This window comes from Protopterus annectens, chromosome 6.part0 (assembly GCF_019279795.1).
Source record: "Protopterus annectens isolate FY-2018-M chromosome 6.part0, PAN1.0, whole genome shotgun sequence".
Taxonomy (NCBI): domain Eukaryota; kingdom Metazoa; phylum Chordata; order Ceratodontiformes; family Protopteridae; genus Protopterus; species Protopterus annectens.
Window position 1 is genome coordinate 110,530,522 of NC_056737.1, and position 18,206 is coordinate 110,548,727.

Genomic DNA, 18,206 nt, shown 5'->3' on the forward strand with positions numbered 1-18,206 from the left:
TTAATTGCTTGGTAAGTGTTAAAGTTCGGATGCCAGTCTATGAGTAACGCATCTCGTTTATTCAGTTCAGCTCGTGTGGCTGGAAAAAGGAAAGGCCACAGCAAAAAGATTAATGTTATCAGTATAGTTAACAGAATGATCATGCAATACTTGTGAGGTTGTTCTGTATTTCTGTATCTGGTCATTTTGTTCTTGTGTAACAGTAACATGTTTTTTGTCCAGTTCAAAGTTTTTAACCAATTTACAGTGTGTCAGATGAATCCAGGACGCTCGCTCTGCGATCTTGACTGCAGTGGGTGTTGACAGTAGCACTTAGTATGGCCCTTCCCACTTCGGTGATGTCCAATTTTTTCTCTTGATGACTTTCACCCAGACCCACATGCCTGGGACTACTGCTGCTTCCGATGGTCTGGTTTGTTCTTTATCTGAAACAGAATTTAACTGCAAAAGTTGTTTATTACTTAAAAGTCATCTCATATATTCTGTGAGTGAACTGTCGGCCTCCTGGTCTGCAGGCATGAGAGGTTTCCACTGAGGTATATAGTATGCCCTCCCAAATAATTTTTCAAAAGGAGTTAACCCCTTTGCATTCAGAACAGTTCTCATGCTCAACAATGCCAGAGGCAGGCAGTGCACCCAATTCTTTTGTGTCTCACTAATTAACTTCCTAAGTTTATTTTTCAAAACCCCATTATGCCTCTCTACTAGTCCTGCGGATTGTGGATGGTATGCACAATGGTTCTTTAAGGAAATTCCGAAATATCGGCTCAACTGTTGTATAGTTTGATTTACAAAGTGTGTGCCATTGTCACTGTAGATCTTTTCCGGTATGCCAAATCTAGGAATAATTTCTTTAACAAGGACTTTTGCAACAGTAGCTGCATCTGGATTTTTGGTCAGAAAAGCTTCCACCCATTTGGAAAACATATCTGTAATGACAAGACAATACTTCTTATTTTCGCATTTGTTCAGTTCTATGAAATCCATACAGATAGTATGGAATGGGTACGGTGGTGCAGAGAAACTCCCTTGCTTAGGCTTCAATGCCCCTTGTGCATGATGCTTGTTACAAACATGGCATGCCGCACAAAAATCTTTTGTATAGTTTGTAAATCCATATGGTGTGAACACTCGATTCACCAGCTGTACCATCCCCTCTGTTGAGACATGGCACTGCCCATGGCTCAACAATGCTGCATATCTAAACAAATTAGATGGCAAAATCGGTTTTCCTTCTTTGGAGATGTACAGCCCTTTCTCAAGAATTGCTCCTCGTTTTATCAATTTTTCTGTTTTTCTAATTTCATAGTAAGTGTCTGCATTGTTTTCAACATTTCTAAATCTAAAATCTCAGAAGGTTGTAATTCCTCACTCAAAAGAAATATTTCTGAAGCTGAAGCTGCCTGCTTTGCAGCTGTATCAGCTCTCGCATTACCTTTTGAAATCCTATCCTGTTGCTTGGTATGAGCTACACATTTACAAATAGCTACTTTCTGAGGAAACTGAATAGATTCTAACAAATCTAAAACAAACTGTGCATGATTAATCGGTTTACCAGTAGATGTTATCATTCCTCTATTTTTTCACTGTTGCGCAAAAACATGTACAGTAGAAAAAGCGTACTGGCTATCAGTAAAATTGTTTACACATTTACCCTTTGCCAAGGTACATGCTCTTGTCAAGGCAATTAATTCTGCTGCTTGTGCAGATAAGTTGTGTGGTAAAGACTTTGCTTCTAAAATCTCAGTATCAGAAACTACTGCATACCCCACTAGGTTCTGCCCTGTAGAACCCCATCTTCATGAGCCATTCACGTAATATGTCACCTCGGCATCATCCAAGGGAACATCCATTAGATCTTTTCTAGGTAGTGTCTTTTGCTCAATCTCCTGCAGGCAGCTGTGTGGTGTGCCATCCGCAGGGGTCAGGAGCAAGGTAGACGGGTTCAAAGTTGTACATCGTTCAATTGTCATATGAGGTTGGCTCAAGAGTATAGTCATACAGGAAAGATGTCTAGCAGAAGAAAGATATGCTACTTTTTCTTGCAGTAAAATAATCGAGACTGCATGAGGCATTCTCAATGTGAGAAGGTGGAACAACACTACTGAGGCCGAAGTCTGTACTGCCATTGCAGCTGCAACTACTGCTTGTACACAGTGGGGCAGGGATCGCGCCACTGGGTCCAGCTGTAATGAATAGTAAGCTATGGGGCATTGCTTATCCCCATGTTGCTGTGTTAACACTGATGTCATATAGCCTTGCTTACAATCTACAGTTTGGAAAAAACGTTTATGATAGTTTGGTAATCCTAAAACTAATGAGGATGCTATCAATTGTTTTAGTTTGCAGAAAGCTGATTCTGCTTCTGGTGTCCATTGTAATAAATCTTGTGCTGCCATAGGCTTCTTGTATATCAAGTTGGTGAGTGGAGCAGACTCCAAGGCATAGTTTGGAATCCAACTCCGACAGAAATTAGTCGTACCCAGAAAGGACATCATTTCCTTCTTGGTAGTCAGTTTGGGTGCTTGTAAAATTGCTATTTTCCTATCTTCATCTAATGTTCTGCCTTCTTTGGATATTACATATCCCAGGTATTTAACCTACTTTCTCCAAAGCTGCTACTTGGTTTTGTTTACTTTATGTCCTTGAGTGGCTAGAAATTGTAGTAATGCTATGGTATCTTCTCTGTATTCTTGCTGGGTGGGGGCTGCCAGTAGGATGTCGTCTACATAAAGTAAAATCTGCTAAATCCCTCCAAGTTGCTTGCCATCTCTTGTGCGAATATTGTTGTGTATGTATACCTTTTCCCCTCAAATGTAAATGCAAACCAATGTTGGCTGTCAGGGTGTATTGGTATCGAAAAGAATGCCTTGCTAATATCTACCACAGAAAAATACTTCTGTTGAGGCTTCAAATCATTCAATAGGGTGTGTGGATCTGGCACCATAGGTGCTCTAGATATTACTGTGTCATTTACAGCTTGTAAATCTTGGACCATACGCCATTCTCCATTTGCTTTCCTGACAGGAAATAAGGGTGTGTTACATGGTGAATCGGGAGATTCTACCAGTACTCCTTCCTTAAATAAAGCTGCTATTATAGGTTTGATTCCTACTTCTGCATCTTTCCTTAAGGGATACTGTCTCTTTTGTGGTCTAAATGCTGATTTTGGAGTGATAGTAACTGGTCCTGCTGTACGAATAAGTCCCACATCTGATTTCCCTGTTGACCAGAGAGTTTCTGGTATGCTCCATAAGGCATTTTCTTCCTCTTCTAGTAAGAGTGCTAATCAACTGTTCTCGCTAGACTGCAAGTGTACAGCTGGGTGTGTCTGTGTTATCCAATTTAACTTTTGCTTCTGTACTCCCTGTTCTGACAATTCTAACTCCATCTGTTTTTCCCACTTTGTGACTTTTTCTCCTAGGTCTGCCCATTTCACATTCTTGTCCTTAGTCAAACTAACATGTGGTAATCGATTAGATTTATAGAGTGTAAATAATTCCTGGGGCAATGAACAGCTAACTACATGGTTCCTTCTGTGTCCCAGTACAGATTACGTAATACTAATCTGTTTGCATGGTTTTTAAACATTTCTTGCTCATATTCCTTATCAGGTCCTGGTGTGCTACAATAATACAGAGTACAGTGCAACAAATGCTGTTTATCAGTGTCAAGGGAGGGGGACTTACTGATGGCTATGTTCACTAGTTCTTTGGTTACTGCCCCTGGACCAGTCGTGACCAAGTCCTGGCTGTACCAATAAAATGTTTCACCCTCCGGTCGCACCACAAAAGTATCCATTTGTCGCTGTGCTTCCATACCCTGCATAGTTGGAACTACTGCTATGCCAAATATCTGCATAAGATCTCTGCCCAAAAGGTTTACCAGGCATTTTGCAGAAACAACAATTTTGCTTTTTTGGGTCATCCTGAAACAGGGTCAGTTATTGCTATGTTATGGGAGAGTGGCTCCCGATACAGCTGTCCATTAGCTGCTTTCACTAATATGTAATCAAATGATTCTGAATTTTCTGGTAGTTTAGAAGGATGTATCAGGGTCTGTGATGCCCCTGAGTCACACAGGAATTTAACTTCCCTCCCCTCTACCAGAAGTGTAACTTCTGGTTTTGTGTCTGCTAAATAGAGCTCTGGGCTCAATAACGATAAGTCTAAAATTTCACTTTCTTCACTATCTGCGATTTCTTGCACTTCCTCTATTTCTTCTATCACATTCTCTACTCCCTCTATCACATTTGCATTTGTCTTTTCTCGATTACTCCCTTCTAGTGGTTCTTGAATATCATATAGTCAGTCCTCACCCTCCTTATCTTCCATGGCTACCTTCTTGCTTTGCTTGCAATCCGTTGCTAAATGTCTCTTTTTTTCTGCATTTAAAACATTCACCCCTTTTCTTTCTCTCTTCAAACTCCTCTGATAGTTTATCAGATTGTTTGTTTCCCTGGGCATTTTTCTTGCCCCTTTTCCTGGACTGTACTACATAAACTTCTGCTCCATCTTTTTCTTTTTACTATTAAAATGCCTTTCGGCATGTCTAGCATATTCAAGTAGTGACTGTAATCTACTTGTACGATAGTCTACCATGTGCTTTGTAATAAAGCTGCTTATAGGCAAAATACTGCCTTTCAAAAATGCATTCTTTAGCTGCTGCTCATACGGGGAATCATCTGTTTGGTCTTCAGGTACCTGTATTCCACAATGGTTATTAAAACACTCTAACAATCTAGCATAATATCTGTCAGCAGTTTCACCTTCTTGTTGGATGCATTGATTAATGCAAGCCCAGTCTGCCCTAGGCTTCCATTTCTCAGAGATTCGGTCTGTTAGACCTTTCATTCTGTTATCCAGTTCTGCGTTGCTATGTCGGAGTGGCTTGTGTTCTGCGTCACGGGGATTCCAGTTGCCACTGATTATGTGCCAATCTGGACCTACAATTTGTCTAACTACTTTTTCTACTTCTTCTCCATTTAAATGATAACTTAACCTCATACCCTGTAAGTTTTCTAAGAATTTTCTAAAATTAACTTTTGGATGGGGAATTCCCTCTGTGGCTTTCCGGATGTCTTCCGGTGTCCACGGTCTATATACTAGGAGAGTCGGGTCCTGCCCTTCCTTTCTTGCCTGAGGATTTGGTACTTCTATGAGCGGACATATCTCTTCTTCACTCATAGCTCGTGAATTTTTGTTCATTTGATATAACTCAGTATCCCCTCTTAAATTATGCGTTCGAGACCTAGTCTCGACGGGATCTCTGACAAATGGTTTTGGCTTCGCGGAAACAGCTGGGTATAGTGGAGGTGGACCAGCTTGTACACTCGCTTTATATTCTGGTAAGGGAAGCAGGGGGGGTGGAGGGGCTAATGCTATTACCAAATTATTGTCTTCTTTATCTAGAAACATAGCTTTTGAATTATTACTTTTTTGTTCCCTACGGTTTGCTTCCTCAATCCACCTGTGTGCCTGAGGAATGCCTAATTGACGTTGCTTTTTCACCTGACCTTTTGTGCCAGTTTTAAGCTGTTTGACAAGTTTAATTAGTGAGGATTTTTCTAATTTGCCATCAAATTCATATTTCTTAACCCATTTTGTATAGTACCTAACATTGTCGGCACGCTGTAATTCCATATATTTTGCATCTTCAATCAACGGTGGATCTTGGGAACTTTTTGTGCACTTATTTCCCATATTGTTCTGACTCTTAAAATGTTACGTAACCCTTCTTATTTTCATGTGGTACCACGATTTTTCTTTTTCACAGTTTATCTAGAATAACTGCCTTACCTATTCTGTTTCCCTGATCTATGACAAGACTGCAGTCTTCCTGTCCCTGACTTGTACAAGACAAGTCTCCTGACAGATGATACAAATCAAGTCCCTGATCTTAAACAGAAAAAAAAGGTAAATCTCACCTTAACTGAGCCTCCGTGATTGATCGCCTGGTTCGATGGAAAACAGTTAACTCATCCTCCAGTCGTAGATCAGAAAAGTGGCTGGCCTATTTTGAACGACAATTCAGTCGGAGGTCTTTCAGAGCAGAAGAACCGATGTGGTCTCTTCCCCGTATGGTTTTATGCCACCTGGCCCATCTGACCTGAGGTGAAGTGAGAGTTTCCGGTCCAAAGGACCAATCTGTCAAAGGAAAAACAACTTCAAAAAAGATCAACACACGGCAGGTTCAGGTTAAGGCACTTTAATCTTGCAGCAAGGAGACAAAAACGTGCTAATACAGAGTTTGTCTGACTAGAATCAGGAAGTGGAGCCATTCTTATACATTTCTTATAAGACATTGCCTACTAAGCTGACGTAATAAATCACAAGTTCTTTCAATATTATTTCATAGCAGCTGTTTGTCCATGATTTTCTGCTGGCATATCAAGTTTACAAAAAAACTTCCTAAGAAAAACAACGTGGCCTTGATGACCACCGGTCAGATACAACTTCTCACTATGCAATGTTACCATTCAAGGTACTATGGCTAATTCGAGCACAAAGCAAGTACAAATTGTAGTTCATTTCTTCAAGCAGTCTTTGTTCAACTGTATCTATCTTTTCTGCAGCTGTGCATGTTCTCATAACATGAACAGAGCTGATTGTTCAAGTTCAATAACATTATAGAAAACAGTATTGTTCTATTCATTATTTTCCTGACCTAGCAAGATAATCACCTGCTTCTCAGTAAATTTCCAAAAGGCATAAACATGAATTTTGCTGTGCTAGCAAATACTAGGTCAGAGAGTATCTTGCAATTTCAGAAAACATATTGCAGTTTGAAAAGCATCTTGTAGTTTCATACAAAACTAAGCTGTACATAAAATAGAATGAAATGTGTTAACCCTTTTAGCTTCTAATAAGCACTAAACATATACATTAATACATATTTTTCTAACAATTCCCCATTGCAAAATTATTAGCTTATCATTTTTTAATGTAGCATAGGCAATTTATTCTTCAAGGGCAACAGGCACTTTATTTGTAGATGAAACAATGAAATATAAAGTTGTTTGCTAGCAGCAACTTCTTCATTAGTTACAAATCCCTTTAATGTGGAATTATTTAGATGACTTACTTCTGCAGAGATTTTGCATACTTACTGATATTGGTGGATTGTAATGACAAAAGTTTAAGTGGCCTTTTATTGTTGAAATTTTCTGAAATGGGTAGATTTTTCATTATTGGTTGATACATTTTGTTTCATTGCTTACTAGAAGACTGTTCCAAACTACAAATTTAAAACACATTCTGACAAGTGGTGCTGTATTATACAAGGAATATAATTTAATACAATCAGGTTAATACAACCAGGAAGGTGAATAAAAGAATGCAAACATGTATGCTTGCTCACAGGATGCAGGAGATCAAAATAGGGACCAGTCACCAATGGAGTCCTCCAGGGTTCGGTGCTGAGACTTTCTCTGCTTGGCATATACATCTCAAAAGTAAAAGGAAATGCCAAAGGGCTTTTGCCAACTAAGTTTGAGATGACTGCAAACTAGGAGCAGTTATTCAATCCCCAAATGACTTAACCATCATGCAGGAAGGTTTGCCCAAACAATAACTGGCAACAGAATCATGAATTGAAACTAAACTCCAAGAAATACATTATTGCATCCTTTGGGGAGTCATCTAATCCAGGGAACTGCCAAATTGACAATGCCCCCTGAGAACTGACCCATTTGTTTGGCATTTGGGAACTTGTGTGTACAGTGACCTAATGTTTGACCAACATGTGCCCGGAGTCATAAAAAAGTCTTTCTATATTGCACAGCTTATAAACAAATTGATTGTGATTATATCTAGAGATGTTATTGTCCCCCCTTTACAAAGCCCTCATTAGGTCAATCATTTTGTATAATGCCCACTTTGGCCTGTATCTTTCCAGACCCATGCAACAACTGGAATACCCATAGAGATAACTTGCTAAAGGGATACAAGGCCTAAACAATAGGTCTTGCATGGACCACCTCAAAGATTTATCACTATACTCAGTATCCTATAGAGTGCTTAGAGGTGATGTGTCTGGCACACAAGGCATCCTGTAACCTAATACAGATGGACCTACTGAACATCAGCAAGTCAAATGGCATCAGAAATACTCAGTCCAGGTATCTAAACTGAATGTTGTTGAGAGATAGATATATATCACAGAGGCTACCACAGTTCCAGAACATACTATCCATTCAAGTAAAACAAAGCTCATCCCTGTCCATATTCAAATGCAGCTTGGATCTAAGGATGGGTAATAGAAAATGTATTCCAGGATTGCCCCTCGTGCCACTAATGGATAAAGGCAGTTCCTAAATGCTGCATCCCCTACATGGGTCCCCTCAAATTATCTATAGTATGATCACATTTATTCTCACTAGGGCTAATATACAATTATCAGCCATTGGATAGGTAAAACCAATCAGGAAATGTTAATTCAAGCACCAAAAGGGACATGACTAAGCTTAAAGTGAACCTATGTTGTGGTAGTAAATAGTTTTAAAAAAATTGTCCTTTTTAGATCTCTAAGTGCCCCTCTCACTCCCCCCAGTCTTCAACAGCTTCCGGTGCCTCTGTAGCAGGGCCTTTGGTATTCTGCCTGTACATTTTCATAAGCGCTACCATTCCTGTCTTGTGAACACTATACCCATATCCCTGGTCTTCAACATTTTAGTGCTTCACAAATTTCTACTTGCTTAGTGATGATCAGATGTCTTTGACTTCTGTTCTCTTCCTCCCCGGGATGGGTAAGTGAGTTTCAGATACTTACTCTATCCTCACCACCTGACCCTTCTGAAGTCTAAGATGCTACCTAAATAGAGGTCATCTGGGTCATGGATACTTACTCCATCCTCAATACCTGACCCGTCCGAAGCCTGTGGTGCTACTTTAACAGAAGTCATCTGGAATATGGATACTTACTCCATGTTAACCATCTGACTCTTCCGAAGCCAGAGCTGCTTCTTGAACAGAGGTCCTCTGGGTCATAGATATGTTTTCCATCCTCACCACCTGACCCTTCCGAAGGCTGTGGTGCTACTTAAACAGAGGTAATCTGGGATATGGACACTTACTCCATGCTCACCTCCTGACCTTTCCGAAGCCTGAGCTTGCTTCTTGAACAGAGGTCATCTGGGTCATGGATACTTACTCCATCATTACCACCTGATCCTTCTGAAGTCTGTGCTGCTACTTGAATACAGGTTATTTGGGTCATAGTCAGAGTTTCTTCACTCTGTACCACAGAACTGGGCAAACCACAAAGTTAGTTGTACCACATTTGGCAGTTTAGCTCAAAGGATTAAAACTATAAGTTGCTGACAAGCTACATCCTGTAGTTCATAGTTTGATTCTCACAGCTTCCCTTTGTCTTCTGTGTGAGTCTTGAATTGGTCACTTAACCAGACAGTTCTCCTAAGCCACCCTCAAAAAAGATACTTGTGCCTGGTGTGTTTTCCTAATTAACACATTAATTAAGTGAAAAAGCGGGGGCTGCACATTGAACCTGAAGTGTCCTTCAGTGTGTTGTTTCTTCTACTTTGGTCATTTTTACTTCTGCTACTCTCATCTCCTGTTACACAGATTTTCAGATTCTGTTACAATGAAGCTTATTTTAACCTCAGAATAGTCAGTGAACCACCACTAAATATCAAAAATTGTTGTGGGTAATCCCTTGCAAAAAAAGAAAATTACATGCCAAATTGTACAGAAAAAGTCCACTTTGACTCCAATACATACCAGAAATAATACAGATTTAGCTTAATATACTATTCCTTTATTACTGATATACTATCCAATGAAAACATTCACTGACAATTATTTATTTGCATTTGGTTATCGAGAAGTTCCAAATGGGACATACAAGATCTTTTTTTTCAGTGGAGGCCCAGGGAGAAAAGCTCCGAAAAACATGGTTACTGTAATAAAACCATAAAAAGAGATTATAGCAGACTCTTTGTCAGTAGAAACAATATTTGAATAGTAATTACAGATTCAACATGGACTAGGTACCTAGATGAATATGACAAGCAGCATTTGTCAAAGGAAGAAAAGTAATAAAAAGGGGGATTGCAGTCATTAGCATAGCTAGGACAGGGTGAGACGGACAACTGCCCCAGTGAAAAGTGCTGGTGAGCCACAATCAGTTGATCTGAATCTTTCTTTAATGTAATACCTGCTTTTAAAAGATGGTTTTGCATTTGCTGTCAAACCTGAGTGCTGTAGCTCTCCATGTGTGTTCTACACTGAGCAAGCAGTTTGCTACAGTTTAAAAGTAAAAAAAAAAAAAAAAAAAAAACTAAAATGCAAGTATAGTAGTGCTCCATGCAGGTAGGGTATAAACTGTAGCAACTGTTTGCTACAGTTTAAAATGAAGAATTATTTTTCAACTAAAAGATAAGATGTGTAGCAGACCAACTCAAAGCCAGCATAGCGGTTTAAAAGAAGAAATTATGTGAGGCTTGGGGGCAGGGCACAGCAATGGGACATGAATGATTGGGGAAGGAGAGGGGAGGGCATGTCATGCATCTGGCCTCATGACTGGTGTGCTAGCAGAGGGAATGTCCATTTCTTTTGGTCTTCAATGGAAGACTGGGGAGTGGGCACTGGTGCATAGTACTGGCCCAGGGTGCTGGTTGAACCAGCTATGCTTCTTTTTGCAGTAGAGAAGTAGCTGGGGTTTTCCAGTTGCAGATGGGTGGGAACAGAAGTACAAGAAAAGAGATCAAGAGCCAAATGTTGACAGAGATCCATACTAAATTGTGTAAACAATTGAAAGATTGAATGTAAAAGTAGGTGAGTAGGGATTGCATTATTAATCGGTATCATCAAGATTACAGAAAAGGTTAAGGATTAACAACAGTCGCAGTTATGAAAAGAGTAAAATACTGCATTTACTGATGAGAGGAGAAACTGTGAGTTTTGAGAGAAGGGAACAACTAATTTACCAGGAGATGAAGAGCAGGAGCAGACTTTAGAGTTAAGGAAATGAGTGTGGAGATATTTCTTGCTACTGTTTTGATTATTCACCACCTTACAGCCACAAAACAGCGAATGAACCCCAACAGAAAGCATAAAATTGATGGGTCTACCATCAGGATCTCCATAATTTACAGCAATAATTATACACTGAAGCACACCAAAGCACTTCAAAGAATGTGTTGACATTCCTGCCCATACAATGCATTCAGGACTGACATCCAGTCAGAAACTGTCATCACACCCAGGCTGCAAACCAAAACATCCTTACCCCTCTCAAACAGCAGGAGCAATCAAAAGGCACAAGATATAGGTTTGTGGCCACAAAGGAAACAAACTGAAGCTGGGAAAAGTATCTGTGAAAAGCGTGGTGGCTATATGAGACCATACCAAAGGTGGGTCTGTACCCCCTGAGGAAACCTTCGGAAGGAATACTCAGGTATAGCTACTAGAATCTAATCACTGCAGAAGGTAGTGCATAGGGGGGGGCTAAACTCTTCAAGCTCTGGATATAATGTTCAAAACCTGGGAAGGCTCTGGATCCTGAGGGACGGTACAGCAATGGGTTGCATCTAAGAAATGATGTTCATCTAAAGCAAACAAGAGCAAATTACTCCGAGTATTCCTGAGAATAAGCTGAGAAAATACTAATTATTTTGTTTTTATTCATTTAATGTTTCATTTATCCTTTATTGACTGGGTTAGTCCCACTAGACTAGTAGCATTTTTCAGAGGAGACATGAGGTGGCATTGATATTACTAGGGGAAATTTGGACAGGGCATTGGGGAAGTTTCCTTAATCTCTGGAGCTGCTAGATGGTGCCAGAGGGGTTCTACAGCAGCAAGAAAGAGGCCTAAGGATGGCAGCATCAACAAAAAGCTGTGAAGAGTTTGGAGGTGAAAAGTGAGGAATTGGAAAACAATTTGTTTGATTTGGAGCATCAGAATGTAAACAAAGATTCCTGTGTTGTGAATGATACAAATGAGCAACATTTAACTGTTTTCATAGAGAAGAAAGTAAGCAAGTTAGTTGGAGTGGTGCAGATAGCAGAACTGGCATCAGGTGGGCTTGCAGATGATGTTCCGTTGTAAATAATTGAGCAAGATGATCAAGGTGACAGTTTGGCTGTTTCATAAGGTGAGATGCCAGATAACATTATCAGCAATGCTGAGGATGGTAATGTGGAGAAGGAACGAGGTAATGTGGCAGCAGGGAATGCAGCAGTTAAAACATGCACCAGTGACAGAAAGTAAAAGATGAACACAGCAACAAAATAAAAAGTTGTCCGATTTTGTGGCAGAAGATAATGCAGTAATTTAAACATATGCAGCAGTGACAGCAGGTAATAAACGAGATCAGCAACAACCTAGTAACACTGTTTTTAAAAAGAAGCTCAGCTGTGGTAAGAAGAACAAAAAATGACACAAGTAGACACATATGCATGGGACAATTTAGTAACTGTTCTGGGTTTTAAAGCTCAACAAATTCAGTCTTTTATACATATTGGGACAGAGACTTTTTGTGACTCAGTATTTGAAACTGAGGGACTGATGATGAAATTTCTAGAACTGTGTAACTAACAGGACATTTATCTGTGGAATAATTATTTGTTTTCTGGTAGTAATTTAAACTGATGAACTGGAATAAGAGGATGTTCAAAAATGCATTCAGGGTCTGTGTTGGGTCTATATTAACATATCGAATGATAATCTCTAACGCTGATATTTTACGCAGGTAAACGAAACCCCCCCACTAAATATATATTCCAACTCCGAGGTCGCACTACAGTAAGGAAAGGGCAAATATTCCAATCATCACTGTACTGCGACCCCCAAAAAAACAAGTTCATTTACCTGCATTTTCGCTAATATCAGCATTCGAGATTATAGACCCTCTGTGTTAAACTGTTGTAAACATTGTAAATGTTAGATAAGAAAGAAACTTATGAAATGAAGGGGGGGTAGGTTCATAGGTAGGTACTAGGCTATTGGCCCTAGGGCCTATATAAGCCTAGCCAAAATGTACCCTGGCTTTCGTCACCCAAGAAAAATTATTTTTCTGTGCCTCTGTCAAGCAGAGCCACAGAGGTGATCCCTGGGGTGAATTTCCTTTTTCCCATCCAATCATCAAGATTTTTCCTGAAGAGTGCTAATGAGGAGCTTTGTTTGATCTAGATAGGTAGTTTTTTCCAGAGTATGGGAAGTCTCTGGGACAGTAATCTATCCCTCCAGCATGTTCTGTTTATTGTGGTGAGAAGGTGTAGGTCCCTAGAGCGTGTAGCTCAGAGGGACGGGGATTTCTTTAAGTGGAACATGTCCAACAGCTCTGGGTTGGAAGCTGTTTTATAATATGAAAAAATATATAGTGAAACAATGTCCAAGTGTTGTTTTGTGGTTGGTCATAAAGGAACATTAACATATGCTGGCCAGACTAAGCTATGTTTCTTTTCTGGGGATGTTTCTCATTTACTTAATGATTGTGACAAGGTACAGTGTAACCATTGTGGGGAGAAAGGACATACAGCAAGAAGGTGTGTGTCTAAATGTAGGTTGTGAAAAAGAAAGGGACACCTTTTGATGGATTGTCAAGAACAAACAGCAAATAATGAAAAAGAAGAGGAAAGGGAAGAAAGCATATATGAGGAAAAACAAGAAGAAGCTAGGAGAGAGCTTGGCTAGGTGAAGAAGAAACTATAGAAGAAGAAAACAAACATGGAGGACTTAAATGTGGAGAGAGAATGTGCATGCAGGAAGAGGTCAAGAGAAGGGATTGATTGGAATACATTTTTCAAGTTCTAGTGAGTGAAAAGTCTGATTCTGAGGATCAAGGATTATTTGCACATAAACCCTGGAAACATATTCAATTGGGGAAAGATTAAAAACAAGAAAGCAAAAATGTAAAAATGTTTCTACTACACTTAAAAAGAAAGACAAACAATAATTTTAGATTGCTTGCAGTATATGTGAACAGTATTCTTAACATTGGAAAGAAGGATAGGGATATTGGAATGGTTTGTTAGAACGTGATGTGGCTGTCATTATGGTAGATGATGCAAGATTCCTAATAAGTGAAGAAAGAGTGTAAATAGAAACATTTGGGGGGTGGAAATATGATATATGAATACTAGATATAATATTGGTAAAATGGGAAAGTTAACTGTTGTGGATGTGAGGTGGAGAGAATGTGTTTACAGTATTGTGGCATTATATGTATATGTAATTAGTAAGGATACAATGAATCTGTTTAATGAAACAATAGATTATTTTGTGGTTAACATGAAAATTATAATTGCAGGGGAGTTTAATTGTGATTTAAGGGGAAGATGTAAGAAAATTACAGTAAGTTCTAAAATGTGACAAATTAGCTGTGTGAAACAAAAGTGAATGGATTTATATAACTGATTATTGTGTATTATCGAAGGATTGCGGTATCAGATGGTGATACAGCCATGATAAGTTTTTACGATGATTTAGCAATATAGATGGTGGTAATGGAAGCAAGGGAGTAGGTTAAAATAGAAAAGAGCGTAAAAAGAATAAATGGGAAATGATGGGATGACACTGGAGAGTAGGAAGTATTACAGTTATGGAAGGGTCATATAACCATGAAGGACTTCTATACAAATCGGTCTGAATAAAGGATTGCATTTAAAAAGTATAAAAAGTGTTTTTTAATAGCAGGATGATATAAGGAAGGAGAAGAAAGAAAAGTATGGTAACATTTATAGAAATATATTAGAGAATTTAGAGAATAATGCAAGAATGTATTATTATTTTCAAAAATAAATATACAGTATAAAAGAAATCGAGAAAAATGTAAGACTAAGTGTACATGTTCTGTATTTAACAACATCTCTAGCAGACATCATTTGTGCCATCTATGCACTCAGAAAGATTATGTTAAGTACATGTAGTCTACACTTCATGTTAACCTTTATGATTCCCCCTAGATATTTAAAGCTGTAAGAAAATATGTAGGAAAACTAAAATTAGGAAGAAGAAGGTGGGAGTTATGCTTGTGTTGTCTATTCACTCAGAGGATCTATATTATAACATCGAAGTCTTAAAACTTTGAATGTTATAATATCGAACCCTATGCACCGAATGCTGAAAATAGTGAAGCTGCAGAATATCGAATACTTTCCTAGGGAAAGTATTCAGTGGGCCGTTTCTGCAGCTTCGCTATTTCCTCAACTGTGGAGCGAAGGTTATGGACCAGGTTAAGGTAAGTGTGCGAACAGATCGGGTTAAGGTGAATGTGTGATAGGGACCTTAGGGTTAGGGAGCGGGTAAGGTGAGTGTGCGATAGGGACCTTAGGGTTAGGGAGCGGGTAAGGTGAGTGTGCGATAGGGACCTTAGGGTTAGGGAGCGGGTAAGGTGAGTGTGCGATAGGGACCCTAGGGTTAGGAAGCAGGTAAGGTGAGTGTGCAATAGGGACTTTAGGGTTAGGGAGCGGGTAAGGTGAGTGTGCAATAGTTAGGGACCTTAGGGTTAGGGAGCGGGTAAGGTGAGTGTGCAGTAGTTATGGACTTTAGGGTTAGGTTTGGATTAAGGTAAGTGGATAGCTAGTAGTGTATGTATAGTTTAGTGTAGGGTTTTGTGAAGTGTATGTGTGTGGATTATTTATTTTGGTGTGCTTGTGTTGTGTGTATGTTTGTCGGAACAGCAAATTTTATTCCTGGGAAAAATTTGCTATTCTGAGTGTTCGATGCTATAGTCTTTCGAATTAAATGGTTCAATATTATAACATTCGAAGTTTTAAGACTTCGATGTTATAATATACTCCCCATTCAGAAAGGTGTACACTTTAGTGTCGACATTCATGAATCTGCCTTATTATTTACAAAAGCCAAGGGAGGAGGTATCTGCATATTTGAGAAAATAGTAAAGGAGGATATTAGTATAATGAGGAAAATGAAAAATTTAACAAAGATGGAAAAAGAACACAAGAGAAAATTATAGGTATTATAGTACACCATGTGGAAAATATGTATAAGAGTCTTTTTTTCTCTTTTTTCTCTTTTTTTTCTTTTTTCTCTTTTTTCTCTTCTTTTTCTCTTTTTCTCTTTTTCTCTTTTTCTTTTTCTTTTTTCTCTTTTTTTCTCTTTTTCTTTTTTTCTTTTTTCTCCTTTTTCTTTTTTCTTCTTACCTTTCTTGTTCCTCTCCTTTCCCTTCCTTCCTTTCCTTTTCCTTTTTCCTTCCTTTCCTTTCCCTTCCCCTCTTCCTTTCCCCTTCCTTGTCCCCTCTTCCTCCCCCTTAGTGGTTTTAGTATATTTTCTTTTTAGTGCTGTCTTATCTTTTTGTGAATATCATACTATGAACTGGGACTTTTTCTTTAATGTGATTCATTGATAGTATAGAAGGACTGTATATGTATACATATTTTTAGTGACTAGAATATGCCTTATAAGATAATAGGATTGAAGTATGGTTGTGCATTCTTACTATGTCTATGTCTTGCAGATTTGCACACAAATATACTGAATTGTGTATTGTCTTTATAGAAATAGACACCTAGGTGTCAGTGTTTTAACATTGCCTAATTTGGTCAAGACTTCCTATCCATTTAATTAATATATCATGCTCAATTGCTTAATCTTTATTGTTTAATTGTTTTATTATGTGATTTGTATTGTATATAAGGATAGGGGTGAGATATGTTGTTTGTAACCTGATGAAGCGCACGTTTGATGTGCGTGAAAGCGCTCGTTTCTTTTACTAATTAAACCAGTTGTTTGTTTTTACCTCGTGGTGGTTCCAGTGTTTCTTCCTACAGAATGGAAAGTAAAACAAACTCCAGAATGAGTTAAGGAAGAATTTGAAGAAAGAAATTAGTATTAGTGAATTGGAAGAAATACTTGAGAAAGTAAATGCTGTTCCAGTGTTAGGTCAAGATTATATAGTGTATGGAATGTACAAGAAACTAATGGACTGGCAAACAGGATATTTTGTAAATATACTTAATGAATAGCTAAGGAAGGATTTGTTTATCAAGATTTATGTAATGGGATATTAAAATTTATATGGAAAAAAATGAGAAGAATTAAATAAAAAATGGAGACCTATCACAGTAAATAACACAGATTATAACATTTTATGGAAATAATAGAGAGGAGAATGGATCAAAGGATGAGGGATTAAGGAAGGGAGTATATTTGGTATAAAAGGGAATGAATGTCAAGAACTGTTATTGGTTGTGAGAGAAATAGTGGATGATATTAGAGGTAAAAGGGAGGATGCAAAACCTATTGTAGGTGATATTAGCAAGGCATTTGATACAGTAGGATGTGATGCTTTGTGGGATATTATGGAAAAGTATGGAATAAATAATAGCATTAGGAGTGTGTGTATGTCAGCATATCAGAATAATGAAGTGAGAGTGCAAGTGAATCTGTGGCTGAGTAAAGAAATGTGCATGAAAGAATGTCCCATTAGTGGCATATAGTTTGCATTGGTAATCAATGTGATAGTGAGTGAAGTAGCTTATAAAATGAAAGATGATCGATATGTCATGCAAAAGGAGGTATTGATTCTACCTGTTTTGAAATATTCAGGTGATATAGTTGTAGTTACTAAGAATGAAATATGGAGGAGGGATGTGTTGGTTTGTCTGCATGGATGTTTAAAGGAAATGGGAATGACCTCAAATAAAGATTAAGGTAATGGTTTGTGTGATGTGATAAAAATTGTATGTGTCTATTTCTCAATGAATGAAGAGTCTTTGATAATAATAACATTTGGGAAAAATGCTGAAGTTATGACGAAATGGAAAGGTTTGATGAAAGTAATATGTTTTCTGTGGAGGATGTATAGATTAGCATTCAGGAAAATAGTTTATCTGATGAGTTTCGTATTAATGGGAAAATAACTTAATGTCAAACATTTCCTTTTCATATTTTACTGGGATCATATCATCTATGCAGCTGGTGTTTTATTTCATATTGCTTTAAGATTAAAGCAAGTGAAAAGAGGTGTGTTGTATATGAGTGATGATGAAGGGGGTCTGTGGTTACTGAGTCCTGTTATTTATTCTGTTTCTTTAAACTTGTGTAGAGTATTAAAGGGGGTAAAGGAAGATAATGACAATTTAATCATAAGAATGTTTAACTGTAAGTACAAACATTCTTGGAGATGAAAATAAATAAAAGAGAAAAAGAATATGTAAATGAAAAAAATTAAAAATTATCAATAAAAAACTAACATGGAAAATAACAGTTGTTGATATACAG